Source organism: Strix uralensis, chromosome 1 (genome assembly GCF_047716275.1).
Source record: "Strix uralensis isolate ZFMK-TIS-50842 chromosome 1, bStrUra1, whole genome shotgun sequence".
NCBI lineage: Eukaryota > Metazoa > Chordata > Aves > Strigiformes > Strigidae > Strix > Strix uralensis.
The window spans coordinates 31469756-31486694 of NC_133972.1; the positions used below are offsets into that span (position 1 = coordinate 31469756).

A 16939-nucleotide genomic window follows, 5' to 3' on the forward strand; every position below is an offset into this window, starting at 1 on the left:
AGCGAGAGCGAGAGAGACTCTCCCCCCTCCCCCTCCCCCTCCTCCTCCTCGCTCTCCTTCCTTTAAACGCCCACTCCTGATGGGTGAAAAGACAACTTGAACTTCAGTGCAATTAACTTCGCCGGCGCCTCGGAAGCCGGAGGTGTCGCCGGCCTCGCCCGCCGCGCTCCCATGAGTGAGTCGGTCCCGCTCCTTCGGCGTCGCTCCTCGGGGACGGGGGGGACGGGGCCGTGCCGGGGGCACCCGCCGCGGTGACTGACCGCGGCCGGCGGTGCCGACCCGGGCGGGCGGGCGGGTGAGCGGGCGGGGGGAGGCGCGGGGCGAGGCGGGGGAGCTCCGCTTGGCGCTGCCGCTGCCGGAGCCTCCCGGCCGGCCCCGAGCTCACACCTGCCGCCGCGCCGCCGGCCCCGCTCCGCTCCGCTCCCCTGCCCGCCGCCGCCTCACCCGCCACCGATCGGGGGGAGCAGGCGGGGGTGCGGGGTGGGGGCAGAGGGGAAAAAAAAAAAAAAAACCGCAAAAAACTAAAAGTTTGGCAAACTTCTTCCCCGGCCCCGCGCGCCTCCCGGCAGCGGCGGGCGCGGGGCGGCGGCACCTCCGACGGCGGGGGGCGCGGGGCGAGGCGGCGGGTCGGAGCGGGCGTGGGGGGCGCGGAAAGGGGGGGCCCGTCGTGGGGTGGCGCTTCCGCGGGGCGCGGGGGTTGCGCGGGCGGCCGAGCGGCGGCGGCGGCTCGCCCCGCCGGGGGCGCGCCCGTGGCGGTGGGTGGCACGTCGTGTGTCCCCCCCACCCCCACCCCCCGCCCGCCCGCGGCACGACCCGGCGCTGCCGCTGTCACGGGGAGCAGCGCCAGGAACTCGCTTCTGTGCTCCAGGATTTGGGGTTTGATTTTTCCGCTCCGTCTCCAAACCCGCCACCCGAGGTTTTGCTCGACCCGTCGTCCTTTTGTCGCCGTCTCCGCTCGCTGCCCGGGGGAGCGCTCCCGACAGGCACCTGCCCGGGCCGGAGTTTCCCTCCGCCAGTCTCCAGGCTTCTCTGACTGCGAGAGAAACTTCGCTAAAATGCAAGTTTGATGAAATACTTTGCACCAGCTCCTGAGCTGAAATGAGTTTAAACTGACGAAAGCTCTCCGCTGGTTTTAGTCGGTCCAACTCAGCGCAGCGCTGCTGTGAAAATAATTCACAAATTCGGATGCAGAGACTCCGGGGTGTATGATCTGGCCGTGCCCTTTCATTCTGGTCCATGCTACTTGGGTGGGAGTTAGCAGCCATGCCTTATTTCTACTTTATATTATTTTGGTACAGTGCATTCGTATATTTGTCTGCTGTAGTCTGCTGGCAAACATTAGCATTCAAGCTTACATTTTTGACAAATGTGCAGACAGGAATAGCATGAATAGGCATCTTAAATATTAACAACCTAAGCATCTGTTGTGAAACAAATTTAATATATTTACTCTGTTTTTCTCACATTGTTAGAAAAGGTTACAATAAGTGTAAAATTTCAGCTGTAGTTAGCACAAGGAATGCTTGAATATTTCACTATCTCTTCAAGCATTTAACACAATCACCAGATAGAAATGTGTCAAATCAGGCGCACTATTCAAAAAGAACTTGAAACAGTAACCGTAGAGTGTAGACATGAATGCAGGATGTTTTCTGCAATTTGTATCTTCTAATTGCTTTGCAGCACTATTTGTAGAATTGGAGAGTGTTCTTCTCAGTCCCGTATTGCTATATGTTCTTTAACACATTTATACACACACCCATTTTCTAATTCATTTTCTGTTTGAGATTGTTACTGATACTTACCTCGCTTTTCAAGTCGAAGCAATGGTTACACAGAAATGTGCAATAACGTAGTGTAGGTAACAAAACGAGCAGGCAGCAAATGCAACGTGTTCACGTACAAGCGTGCATCTAAACAGCGCACACACATAATAAGGCAATAGAAGAGAAATTAAAATCACTGGCTAGTATGCTATGTATGCCCACTCTTGAATACAAACAGCTAGTGGGAAAGAAACAACTGAGCCCAAGGAATTCCTCCGTCCCTGGAATAAAACTGTTCTGAGTAGAACAAGAGCACAGAAGAGTGAAGTCTCCAAAAAGACTCTAGAGTTATTTCAGGAATCAGTGCATTCCTTCCCTTTTTCCCACAAGTTCAAATATGTAATAAATAAGTCCTTTGTATGCAAAAGAGTTTACTGGAACAAAAAATATTTAAATGGAATGCTTTTTGTGCGTACACTTTGAAAAACTGTCCGTTTCCTTTTTATATTCTCTGTTCTTTATACTTTAAATAGGAAAGTAACTCTCGCCGTTTCTCCTCTCCTGTTATTTTAGCGATACGCGTGAATCCTAACCTCCTGCTGCGCACTCCTGAGAAAGCACTGTAAAGCAGACCAGAGTCGATCTGTAACTTGCTAATGGGACGTAGTGCTTGGGCAGAATGAGAAGCAGAGAGGGTCTGCCATGATAACCCGAGCTTGTAGGCGAGCAGGGCACCTTTCTGGTTTGCAGCGTAGGCCCAGCGGGTCAGCTGATGAGCACCTGCCCTCTGTTGCTGTGCTGCCCAAGGCAGGGCAGGCAGCGCCAGCCCTGCCTGCAGCCCTGCCAGCATCCCACGGGCACTGCCACGCTCAGTCCTGCCGGAAACGCGGGCACATCCACCCCTTCAGCACAGAAGCCTCTTCAGAGTAGGAAAGTCATGAATAAGCACTATTTCATCCCACATTTCAGCTTTGGGGTAGAGAGGGGTTTAAATGTGTGTGACTGCTGTTTAGAAGGTGATCAGCTGAAGTCTGGTGTTCTCAGAAAAAAAAAAAAAAAAACACACCCAAATTTTTTAATTGTATCAACTACTCAATTTTTGAAAGTATTGTCACCTTTTTATTGTCACCTAATTTTTAATCTAAGGATTGTCAGATAAATTTGAAGTCCTTCTTAAGGTTTCCAGCTGGATTTGGGAAAAAAAAAAATCAAGGAGATTATTTTATTAATAAAATAGTTCACAATATATAGAAAAATTGTAATAAAAGTAGATTTCTGAGTTAAAATGGGAGGAAATATGACTTCTGAAATGTTTTAGAATATTTCTAGGAACTACTCTATTTTAACATAGATACTACTGAAGCATTTTATTGCCTTCTTGTATATAACTGCCATTGCTCTCTCTAGATATATTTAATATACATCCAATGAAGCCACAAACTTTCCTTCTACAACAGTTTAAACACATCTGGAACATTTTACTTTCTTATAATTTATGTTAATAGATGTAGAGTGTATATACAATCTTCTCAGAAATCATTGCTTTTTCCAAAGGGGAATTTTTTTACTTTCAGTCAGGGAATATATTTATAAGAACAAAATAACTCAAAGTATAGGCAATTCTATATATCATTTTATTTTCTGTTATATTAGGTTGATTATATAAAGCTTTCATTTAGAGCGATGGGATGATGAAATTACAGGGGAGTGATTGGCTTTTGTTTTTTCAAATGGTTCAAGTTGAGGGCTGCAAAAATGAATGTTTTTGGTAAAGTTCTTTGAGTACATAATGTTTTTCATAGAATTCTGACAAATTAATTTAATAGAAAAGCCACAAGTCTCTTAGCACAGGAGGCTATATTTTCAGGTAAAATGGAAGTTCTGCTTTTGCCATTATAGGCATCAGGCTTCAGTAATCTGCTCCTCTTGTGGAATGAACACTTTCTACTTAAAGCTATCATGCACCTACTGTTTATTTACGCTGCATTAAACTGACAGCACGGCAATCAGGGGAAAAATATGACTTACTTTCCTGAAGTAAACACCAGTTTATAGGTTAGTGCATGTATTTATATTCCTGTCGCCACTAAATAATGGCTGTCTCCATTTTAATATCTACCTGTGGTGTTATCCAGGGCAGCTGGCTCTTCCTTGTTTAAAACGAGGAAAAAAGGAAGGGGGGGTGAGGAAGAAGAGAAAGTTTTGTTATCATTCCACTCCAAGAGGAACTTAATAGAAAAGTGATTCGGTGATCCTTTCCGTGGCATGCAGAAGCCAGTTTTTAAAGACATAGTATTCGGTTTTACTTGGTGTATTTGAATTGCATCTCAAACAGGGAAAACAGAATTCCTTAACAGTATTTGTCTATCCAAGTCACTGAAATTGTATATTCAGGCAATGGCAGATTAAGGGCAGAAGCATTTTATTAATAACTGAAAGCACATATGTGTGTGTGATGAAAAATGTTCTGCAAATCTGTCACTATGCAATCAAGTGCATTTTTTAAACTTTAGTTGTCACAAAGTTGCTACTGATTCTAAAAAAAAAAAAAAAAAAAAGTAAAACAGTTTGATGGTTAAAGAGTAACTTACAGTTTTTACTGCTTGTTATACTGAAATTTTGCAACTTTATGAAGTCCATGTCAGAAAACCCTATTGATGTTACTTTTAATTTTGTACTAATGTGTCCAAATAGCTGGCATTTCAACTGAAGATAACCACAGTCAGAATAACCCACAGTTTGCAGAAAGCTTCCTTAAATTCTCTGTCAGAGGATTCCATTAATAACCTCTACTTGAGAGGTCCATTTTTTCCTCAGATTCTGAAATTATAGTATTTAACATTAAGTTGGCTTGTATGTCAGTTCCCACGTGAGTGGTATCATGAACTATCAACAGCCCCAACCACAACTTGTAACTGTTACTTCAAAAAGGATACACTGTAATGTTCCCTTCAAAAATGTAGGTGTTTTCGACCATTTGCCATCCTGCGGCATGTAAGCTTACCACAGTTATCACCAACACTTCATTACTTAATTGATATCCGTTTTGTTGCTTTGCAGATGTCAGCTTTCTAATGGTTTCTGCACTGCATTGCTCTCAGTCGGTATAAATCTTGATATAGATTAGTTTTAAAGAGATTTGCCAGTACTGGTCTTGTTTATATGTTCTGATCTGGTCCTCGTGCCCTGTACCAGCTGTAATCTACTTTTAATTTGTGTAATCTGGTGCAGTTTAGTAGGAATGGCATAGTAATAGTAGAGTAGAGTAGTAGAGCATAGTAACATACCTCAGGCACCATCTGAATTGTAAATATCTCCTTTTAAACTTGCTGGGCCTGACTTTCCTCCCATGCACACTGGTGTATCATTGCAGAGATTGGTGGACCTTCGTTTTCACAGTTCTTGTGGGGGATCAAGTGTTCAGATGGGCTGAGGGACACGCTAACACTTAGCTTTTATGTCAAGGTGACCTTTTAGCTATTTTATTTAGAATACCAATACACGGCGATCTCTTTGGAGGTCAATTTTCCTGTGACGCTGTGTGCATTTGTGTATGCCGGCATTAGGAAGGGCTGTAAGAAGGCTTCCTTTCACCAGAGCATAGACTAGCTCCTCTCTCTGAGCTGTTGTAAAGCTTTGTTGGAAACACGTCTCCACAGCTGTAGGTTCACAAGAGTTAGCTCTCGCCACCTCGTGCTTTTCCATTGTGAACTGCAGTTTAGATAGGCAGGAGTCTGCTCGCCTGCAGATGGACCTCAGTCACCCCAGCTGCACCTGGGCGCAGAACATCAGGATGGGCCACGTCTATCAGCTGTGTTGGCCTTGCATAACTCCCAGCGACTGTCTGCTCTATCTCTTTCCCTTGGCACATTATGACATGATATGACCTGAGGAGATGAGGGAGGTGCTTTAAACCTCAAGTGCATCTCATCTTCCCAGGATCCTGCTCTGACAGGATTTATTTGGCCAGCAGCAATCATTTGTGTGTCATTCCACTTGCTGCTCACTAGAAGTGGTGATGCACATGAATCATGTGTACCTGTAGGATTGTCTCATAATCTTTTCTGGGGTCTGGAGTCCTGGTTCTGGTTTCAGCCCTGACAAAAATGTGTGATCTTGGGTAAATAACTGACCATGCCATGTTTGCAATCCTCAATGCCGTAACCCTGATTTTGAAAATGCTCATCGGTCACAACTTCATATGAAAGAAAAGGAAGCTGCAGCACACCCTCTAAAGATGCGGCCTTAATATGCCCCTAGCTTATTTACCCAGCTATAAAATTAGTAATATATACGTTTCATAGAACACTGAAGGATTAATTAATTCTTTATATTTGTAAATCAGTCCTAGAGTGCAAAACGTTGTACAGCACAAGTGCAAAGAATTGCTGCTGTGAACTCAAACCCGTATGCAAAGGTACAACAAAGGTATTTCTTTTCACTAACTGCATTTAGAATATATGTCTGTTTGTAGCAGCCAGGTAATTAAAAACATTTTCAATGAACGGGAGAAAAATTCTAAACATCATACACACCCCATATTCCCAATTCTAATACATTAAATAAAAGACAGAAAGAGAGGAGGGGAGAAAGAGTGTGAGAGAGTGTGCGTGCATGCAAACTCACAGAAGGACCAAAGGCAAAAAATGAAGTGGAGAGAAATTGCCGAGTGCATTTTAAAATGTTTATAATCAAATATTAAATCAGTATTTTTGTGGAGAGCCATATTAGAAAGATATTAAAACATTAATGCTTTTCGTCATAGGTGGGCTTCCTTGATAAATGTAAATAGTCTCAAGAATAATTAAAGGCATCTTAAAACTTAAAAAATGACAGTTTTAACTTCTAAGGATTCATTGTAATATAATAATACTGTATGCTTTTTAGTGTTACTTCTGCACTAGACATTTAATTACAGTCTTTGTGAGACATGTTATCTGTATAGTAACCAGTGCATAAAAAGAATGATATATACTTTTACATACAAGCTCTTGCTTGCCAGCTTTCTTTTTAAGATTATAGATTAAGATCTCCAATCCAGAATGTTCATGTCTTCAATGAAAATAACTTAATTTTACACAATTTTCATGAGGAATGGGGCATTTGTTGCAATAGTATTTCTTCTGTGGTTTCACTTCTTTTTGCAATAATACTTGAACTGTTGTTTAGCAGGATTTTTTTTCTGTGCAAGGGCCCAAACTCAGTGTTTCTTTGCTTGTTCAAAGGACAGATTTTAGAACACCAAATGAAAAAGCATGTTTAAGTTGTAAATCAAGAAGTAAGTTTAAAAAAAAACCCTAAGAGTAGTTTGGTAGGTTTTTCACATGTACAGCTTAATGTTTAGAGGAAATTTGGAGCTTGCCTTTCCCATGTCAGATATTGAATATTGTCTGAAACATGTTCTGGATAATGTAAATTTATGGGATCGTAACTTGGTCCACACATTGCTGTGGAAAAGTGAGTACATTTGCAAGAAAGATCAGGTGCAAAAAATTAGAGGTTTTCTTTTGATACATTTGCAGATTCCTATAACTGTGCAGCTTGTGAAAAGTGCTCCTCCACATACTGAACTTCCCACAGTTCCCCGTGGTTTGTGCTGCGGTCATTGCAGGACGAGGCACAATGGGAACCGCATCCAGCCGTTTTAGAGTAGAGCTTTTCAATCGATCATATGTATGTCCTCTTTCAGGTTTTGTTTTTTGCTTCTTAACTAGCAGTACTGTGCAGGAATGGTACTATATTGGTGTTGAGCCCCTAGTTTCATTATGCTTTGTAAGAAAATCTCACAGTAAAATCAATCAATCAAAATCAATCTCTGTCCCATTGACTGTATTTTATTGATTTTCTTTTTCTTCCTTTTTTCCTTCACTTGACTCGCTGAATACCATAATCCTTTTGGCCATTCCTGAAGAGTTTTGTTATAATCTTTTTAAGATAAAGGATGTAATAATTGTATAATATTTTTATATTTGAAACTTGTGATTCCACCACTTTCTTTGGACTGCATGTCCTACGAGAAACTGACTTCTGCATTGCCACTTAAAATGACAATTAGGATACTCATAGGTGTAGTTATTATTTTCTAAGCATTCCAGAATTTTACAGATACCATGCAAGAAAATTGAACCAGTAGAATCTTTTTATGTGTGGCATGATGACAGATATGCCTTGAGAAGCATTTTACTGTCTGATAAATTGCATTTTCAAGCAGTATTTCATATGGGTTCTGTCTCTTTAAAAATGCAGTCTCCTCTATTTGCCCTATTAATTGTTGATATGTTGCCATCCACGAGACAAAAATTAGAGCTGTAATTAAATAATCATGTGATGCTCCTTAGTGCCAGTGAGAGCAAACTCATTTTTCCAGGCCCTGATGGTCACTGATTATTGTATTACTACTGGCTTGCTTTATTTTTTTTTAATGGCTCTATATTGCTGGGTTACCTAACCACTGCCCTTCTTTTCAAAATTAAAGGAATTGAAGAACATTAAGGCACTTAATTGGCCAGTGGTCTGCAGGGACACAAAGTAGTCATACCTTCTCTGCTTTTTGGTCACTCAATTGGTTCTACTGGGAGAACTACATCAGTGGTGTGGTTGCGTGCCATTTAATTTACACTGGTGTTTTGGCTGGGATGGATGCATATAGGGAATGCCAGGAGAATTACAAAAGGAGCAGGGTATTAAAATTCAGAAATGATTAAAATTGAAATAAAAGGATGCTGCTTCTTTGCCAGTACTCTGGCAGTCATAATGACACATAGAGATTAGTTTCCACCTTCATCTTTTCCTTCTTTCTCATTTCCTCTTGTTTATTGTTGACACATTTTCCTTATGTCTCTGCTTCTCAGCGCTTTTTTTCACTGTTACATATTCCTACTTTTTCTCTTTCCTTAAGCATGGAGAAGCTTACTTAACCTTATTATAACAATAACAGAATAGGTTATTAATATTTAATATGCACATGATTAAAATTTCTCTCTTAAACATAGGTCAGCTCTATTATTAACTGACATGTTATTTTTCATTAAAAAATTTTTATTCTGCCCTTACGGTTTCTCAAACACCCTTTACTTTGGTGGTGATTTAACACATAATGTTTAGAAAACTGTGTTAGGCTAGTGAAAAAAAAGAACTTACCAGTCATGGATAATCAATTATGCATGAATTCAGATATAACAGATGGAAACTGGTGAGTTAAAGTTTCTCTTTAGCTTCGTGATTTTTTTGTTTTGTTTTTGTGACACCTGTCTCTTATGTATAGATAAACATCTAACATAGCATACTGCTTTTCATGCATCTTTGTGTTTTTTGCTTTTTGGGTTTGGGTTTTTTTGTTTCTTTCTGGTTTTGTCAGCGTGGCATAAACTCATTTCCCCCTGTTTGTAACTTACTATTTTTAATTTGTTTGTCTGCTAGCATTTCTATACTGCCTTCCTCTTCTAGGGCTAAATTGTCCTGTGATGAAGCCAGCATTTAATCTTCTAATAAATTACACAATGTCATTTAATCTTAAAATTGTGTCAACATGGTATTTTAAATTGTATGAGTTCACTTCTGCCTTCAGCTGCTCATGGCCTATAGTGTTATGACATTAAAGCAACAGGGTAGACTGTGGCTGTGCATATGTATTCATATATGCGTATACGCACATTCTTGTGATTGTGATACTTATATAGGCGTTCCCTCCAAAGGCATTAATTAAATTTCTTTCAATCATTTGACAATGAAGCAGATTGCTTTACAGCTTTTTATTAAAAAGTTCAGTATGGACTGGGCATAATGATTTCTTTTGGTCATGGAAAGATTTTCACAGACCTAAATCAAGCAAAAAAAAGTGGTATGCCCACAGCAATAACCAGTTGGTATTAAGTAAAAGAAGAGCTAAATATGTTTTCTTTCTCTTTTTACACAAAAATATCTAAAAAAGGTTTAAGCATGAGCTTAGATGTGAGATGACAGGTTTTTTTGTGTAGTTCATTCATGGCAGTGTATTGAGGGATTCCTGTATTTGAAGGTGTCCCGTGTTTCAGAAACACGGGGGTAAGTTGATTTGGACATTACTTTTCTATGACTGCAATAATGTGGAGCATTTCTTTACCTGGCTCCACCCACCTTTGAAGCAGCACATTTTCAGATGTGGTGCAGAGAGATTTTCCATCTGTATACCTATAAAAGAAAAATTACTTGAGCGAACAGACCGCATCTTTTTCATGAGCAGAATATTTCAAAATTTCTCGTGAGCATCTTACCAACATTTGTGAAGAAAAAAATCTAATATAGGAAAGAGTTTGTGGTATAACCTGCCAGAAGCAAATTATATAGAAGAGTTCCTAAGGAAATGAACATGGATGCTGTGAAAATAATTATTTTCAAATGTTATTTCTTCTGTCACAGCTGAAGCTGTGCTAGGAAACTTTGCGTGCATGCCTCAGTTTCTTCTTACTCAGCTGTTCTTATGTCAACATAAAATACAAAATTTTTCCTCAGATTTTGGTTTTAATGCAGCAACTAATCTTTACATCCTTATTCAGGCATTTCCTTCTAGTGCTCGCATGAAGTATAAATGATCTATCATAAATATTAACTTCATTTTGCCATAAAAATACTGTGTTCTAGTGGGTTCCAAACTGCTGCTCTCCATCTCAGTTTGTTTCCATTGTAGCCATCAAGCAGGAAATCTAGAAATGTAGTCGTTTTAGCAAATAAATACATTAAATACTCAAATACATTTTTGTTAATTTCCTCTTCTTTTTTTTCTGCTTTTCAAATCAGGACAAGTATTTTGAACATTTACAGGGTACTTGGAGCAACATTTTGAAGTGACTTTATTTTTGCCTTATGTTGTTTGCATTTAAACTAGGCACTCTAACACATGTATAAATGACCTTTATCTTAGTGACACTGCATATGCTAAACCTTTTTTATGTTAGTGCCTGAATATTAACAGGTACCTTGTTCCTTAAAAGAACTGTGAATATTAACAGCTAATTGTTCCTGAAAAGAACTGTGAAAAACTCATTCATTTAGTCTTTGTTATTGTGGAATCACCTGAGTTTGAGATTGGAAGGAGCCCTAGAAGAAAAAGCGAATTCGGCCAAAACCACTAACTTTCAATTTGTTTTACACCAAAACCACACATTTTGCATGTATTTTATGTACAATGAATATTGACTCCTGTCAAGTTTGGCCGTAATTAGATGCACAGTTTTACTTAAAAGGTTTTGAACCTTAGAAAAAGTGTAGCAGAACCTGGGCAGAGTTCTGAGTTAACAATGAAACTGGAAACAGGACATTTCATGTGGTTTTGGGTTTCATAATGAAAGTTTGACATAGTTCAAGTCATCAATCAGTTCTAACCATTTCCTTAGACTTAAACTCTTCCATGTTTTCAATTTTTATCAGTAGATTTTGTTCATACTATCAGGTCAAAGAAAAAGATGATTGTCCTGTCGATGAAGTATTCCTATGTAACAAGTCAATGAGCTCGATATCATGAGCATCTAAACTCTAGCTAATAATGCTTGAATAATCCTCTGTAGTGCTAACTGCACTGTTTTCTGCCATAATGTGCAGCTTTGCTTGGGCTCTGTGAAATTCATCATCACCCAAAATTGTTGGATCAGACTTGGTATTCTTAAAAGCATCCCTTTTTTTGTTTGGGAAAGAAATGCAGTGGTTGGACGTGATGGAAAAGGAGTCAGGAAAGGGAAGAGAAGCGGAATCAGTCAAGAATGTTGCAAACCACTTTGGAGATAACTTGGTGTAACTTTGCTTTTAACAAGTAAAAATAACTGAAACTACAGATTTATATGTCTGGTGATTGTGGTTTACATACTATTAAATTAATAGAGCTTCTATTCAGACACATCCCTAAAATAATGGCTTATAAATTGACTCTTCTTTTAGGTAACAATTATATGCCCGTCTCATGCCTAGAAGTTATCTAGCACTGTGATGATCAGGGTTTTAACAGGAACCACACTTTTTTCATCTCCCCATGTCCCACATTAAACATCTTCACACGATAGGCCTAAAAATTATACCTCTGGGAGAAGGCTGTGAAATTAGTGACCTGCTGAACATACACTTATGACATAGGTAACTTGGCTGATCCTAAGATGCCAGATTTCCTCTGTTCTTCCAGCTGCCCAGTTGCATTAAATATTATTATATAAAGGTCTATTGCATTTTTTTGTTTGTTTGTTCTTTTTTGTGGCAGTAGTTGGCTGTAGCTGCCACATGGAAATTATGAGCATGACTCATCAAGGATCTCGTCTACTGTTATGGATGGAAGAGGATATGGTCCACAAAATGCTTTTTTTTTAAGTTGAAGCTTTTTATTTGAAGTATTTCTGAAATCCATAGTCATAAGAAATATTGGCTTATTTTAAATAACATACAGATAGTGTTTGTGGAAGTTGCAATGCTGATACACTTAGGAAGTAAACTCAGCTTGTCCACATAGCAGGCAGAGACTGTGCAACCACAGAGCAAGACTTATGTGATATATTCATTGCTGTGCTATTTTATGGGAAAGTGGACACCTGTCTATTACAATTTCAACCAGCTAGGATTTCTCATGGCTACCAGAGGTGAAATCGTTAGCAGTCATGTTCACCCTTCACTTCAGCATGCCAAACAGTTTTGATGGGTTTTACTCCGTAATTTTCTTCCTGCATTTTGCCTCTCTGTGACTTACTTGGCACCAAGGGGTGAATTGAAATGACTGTTGGGGCCACATCAGCAAATATATGTATTTACTTCAGTTGTACAAGCATCTTAGTCAAAATAGACATACAGCTATGAAAGGGACTTATGCAAAATGGTGCAGTAGTTTGCCTAAAAGTAACTTGTTTTATCCAAAACCACATTTTGCATATTCTTATTCAACTCTGTTTTTAAAAAAAGATTCCGTGACTGAAACACTGCAGAAAATGTTTGCAGGAGTAAACGAGCCTCGTCACAGAGGCAATCAATAGGGAGATGTCTGTTTGTATATGATTTTACATATCTGCAAGCTAGCTGAGACATCCAACTACAGAATGCTGCACCATGGGACACTGTGTAGATATCTGATACTTTCCAAGGGATTTGGGGTCTGTAAACTAATGAATGCACTACATGTAGCCATGTATGTAGATTTTTCACCTCTGACGAATATGGTAAGGATAATTTACTTCACTTAATAAGCAATTAAGTGCAGTTCAATACAGCTGACTATCGTAAGTTAAATATTCATTTTACGTAACTGTTTCAGGACATCGTGTGTGAGAGAACACAAACGAGCAGAAATTGCTCATGCAAAATGTGAGAGGGGACGACAGCTTGTGTGCGATGCCTTTCAGTGCTATGAATTTCATTTCATAGCACTTTTGCTTTTTGACAGGCATCCTATCCAGGCTGGGGCAGGTTGCAGTCAAAAAAATCTAGGTTGGTATGTAACTTTTGAGTTCAGCGTGGGGGATGTCGCAGAGTGCTGTGATTCACATCGGTGTGCATCAGATTCTTGGGTCGTATGTAAATTGAGGTTGCCGCAGTCAGGTTGGTTAAAGTGTTTGAGCAGTGTCAGGCAACTATTGTTGTTCAGGGCAAAACGGAGGGGAAGTCAGTCTGAGGAGACTGAAAAACAACTTCAATCAGAGGTGCAAAACTTGCAGGGCTGCGGGACTGTGTCCGTGCCGCAGTGGTGACTGTGCCGAGGCTTGCACAGATATAGATGTGGGAGAGGACAATGGGCGCATCCTTCCCCTTAACCCACACTTCTGTCTAACCCTTGCAGCAATTAGGCACAAGCCTACTGGGGAGCCATCCGCCTTTTGGCCATCGATGTTTTTACCTTCAGACAGCCATGGATCAGTATTTTCATTGCCTTGCTGTCCAGCAGTTAGTGTTAGCCATAGATGTGCACGCATCACCCCTTGCAGCAGGGGAAATACATTCAAATCCCCACCGAAGTGAGTTTCCCGGCAGTCCCGCTGCCGCTGCACAGCTCTGCATCACCTCCAGCATAGTCTGGTGCTTATGAATTACCCAAATGGCCGCAGAATTGTCAGAAGTACGTATGTATAAAACCCAATCAGCCTGATCTCCCCAAAGAAATCTGATAAAAGAGAATACACAGCTACGCTGGTTTTGCTCTGCTGCCAGGTCATTTCGGTTTGCGTTGCACAAGAGCCAAGCCTCAAGATTTGGACCCGTATTTCCTAATTTATTCTGAACAAGAGAAGATTGGAATAGAGACCTTAGAAGGCACTGAGGCAGCCTGCCACACTGGAGAACTTGTTTTGTTTTGCAGCTACTGAGACTGCCGCTCAAGAGTTAATTCACTGTGGGGTTGAAAAAATGCAGTCCAACTTTTAAAGTATTTGTCGTATTTCAGCACAACCTAGTGCAAAATGCATTTATATATCATAAACACAGTGCAACAACTTTATTAAGGATTAATAAGCTTTATTAAGCATATATTTGTCTGCTGTATGTTGACTAGAAGCTATGAAAAATGTGATGTTACTATTGCTGCATGTTTAAATGATTGCCTGCATATGTATCCATGACAATATCTATTCATCTTCTGTTCTTTATATGTTTTTATTATAAATATCTTTATTCTAGGGGAACATTTTAATATCAAAGTTGACACAGTGAAGTGCAAATTGGAATAGGTCAAATGAAAATCAGATATCCGTATCTTGAATTTATTCCAAGTAGTTTGGTATTGATGAGATACCTGATCGCTGTCTATATGTCAAGATGTAGCAGCCTTCAGTAATTCGTGCTTTCTAGTCAAAGCAAAGGTTCCACGCTCTCAGCCTTCCAAGTCTGCAGTAAATACTTTACCAGGCATAAGTGATGTACGGAAATTAGATTAATCCATGTTGTAGGGAGTTTATAAGGTTTAGTACATATATGCAGTTTCAAGAAGAGAGTTACTTTCCATAATCGTTTATCTCAAGCATAGGAAGCATATGCATGATTATATAATTAACAGAATATTTGTTTGTCAGTGTTTGGTTAGTGTGCATAATAATATCATTATTAGGCCTTCTGTGCTCCTGTATTATCAGATTGTTATCTCCCTGCTCCTTTAATTCACTGTCTCTGCTTTTTAGATTAATCACTTTGTTTTAATGTGAACATTTTAAGGTTTGTTTGACCATGAAGGGAATGGTTTGTAAACACCAAAGCAAAAGTTTAGAACAGATTTTAATCTTTTTTTTTTTGGTGGTGGTGGTGGTGTGGGGTTTTTTTTGTTACTGTCCTGTCTGGTAATCATTTTTATAAGGTGTTTTAGTCCTAAATCTTGTTCCAAATCATCTGCTCTATTCTAATCAGATCTGTGTCTCTCAAATTATCTTCAGTGTCCTTTTCCTCCATCATACTGCAGGCAGCATACTGCCAGCTGAAACTCTCTCATCCTTCACGATTTTCTTTTTTAGTGGTCAGTCTTGCTCACTGCTCAAGTTTACTGTATCAAGTTTACTGAAAAGGATGGAAAATGATACAATGTTGGTATCTTCCATTGTGCCCGCAAAGTTTGAATTCAACTAGCTAACACTGTTTTTCCTCCAAGTATTCAAATGTATTGGGAAATAATTCTTTTTTTCTTTTTTAGAGGGGCTGAAAAATACTCAATCTATCTTCCTGGAAAAAGATTGGTTTCTAAATAAACAACCTGCTAGACAGTTATCCCTTGATCATATGTTATGGAAGATGTCATCTACATTTTCCCTTGTTTTTCTTTGTGAAACATATTTCTTGGTTTTTTTTTCCTTTTCAGCACTCTCGGTAACAATCTTAGTAACCTTTTTCAGGACACGCAACATATGTACAACTTTTCATGTTTCCTCTGTATGCCACCTCCACTTACTCCGCTTTGAATAATAGTATTATGTAACAGCGTATTCATTTTCAAGCATTGCATTTCTTTGCTTCTGAGATTATAATCTATTTTGTGCATTGCTGAATATGATAAATATTTCATATATTTCACCCTATTACCATTTTCTTTTTCCTGCATGCCCTGTATGCTGTTTGTTCTTATTTCGGTAAACGTCAGCTTGTTTCCTTACCTAGTCTTGATGCATTCCTTATCTTCTATACTAAGTAATATATGTGTAGTGGTAATTTTGCTCTTCATAGATTTATTGATTCGCCTTTTCTTTGTTCAGAGGCCATGCTATTTTGCGTATTACAGAACTGGTATTACCCTCCCCACTTGCCTACTTTTGCTGCTGCTTCAAGTTTGTATGTGCAGTTTGGTATGGGGGTTTTTTGTTGGTTGGTTTTTTTTTTGAAAAGTTACTACCCTAAGCATTTTAGCTATATCTATCTGCCTGTGCAGTAATTCATGTTTTCTTTAGTTCATGATGCAACTTTCCTTTTAGACATAGTATATTCAAACACTATGCATTTTATCAATAAAGAAGTTTAATTTTTCTCTTATCTCGTAGCTTGTACAAACTTGTTGCTTTCAAGTTTGTCTAGTTGGGCTACTTTTTCCCCCAAGTGCATGATGGGAAAAAGTTATGTCTGTCTCGCAGTTATTTGTCAATACGTTCCCACCTTTTAGTTTTCACTTTTCACGGGTGGCGTTGGGGCCCGCTCTGCAGACGCGCTTCGGGGACAAGTTTTGCGCCGTCCCGCACCGCGGCGGGGCTGCGGTGTTTTACTGCCCGGAGCGCGGGGCGATGCGCTGCGCTTACCTGGGCTCCGCCGTTGGACGGTTGGACTCGCCACGGCGGCCACCGCCTGGCCCTTGCCAACGCCGGCGGGGGCCTGTCGCGTGGCAGACGCCCTCCGCCGAAGGGGGACTGGTTCACCCCAACCTTCGCCGCTTTTTAAATATGTGCCTGGTGCTTTTCTTTCACCTCTGTTGGGGGGAGGGGGGGGGGGGGGGGGGGAGGCGAGGCGACGACGACACTCCTCCGTCCCCACGGGGCCTGCCGGATCCCCCGGGGGCTGCCCCCGCGCCGCGCCCCCACTCGCGGGTGCGCGGGGCCCAGCGTCCCGGCCGCCCCCCTCCCCGCCCCTCCAGGGCGCGGAAGCTCCGGCATCGCAGCGCGCTGCCGCCACCACCTATGCCGCCGCCACCACCACCGATGCCGCCGCCGCCGTGCACCTGCCCGTCGCGGCGCGACCCGGCCCGCGCAGCCTCCGCGCGGAGGGGCGGG

At 40.9% G+C, this 16939-nt stretch overlaps 1 protein-coding gene across 1 annotated transcript in view; it reads left to right on the forward strand.

Moving 5' to 3' along the window:
- Positions 1-99: 99 nt before the first annotated feature.
- Positions 100-16939, forward strand: part of SATB1 (SATB homeobox 1) — a 93401-nt gene continuing 76561 nt past the window's right edge. The window contains exon 1 of the mRNA XM_074861336.1: positions 100-175. The gene's annotated coding sequence lies outside the window, so the exon portion shown is untranslated. The remainder of the gene's footprint in view (positions 176-16939) is intronic.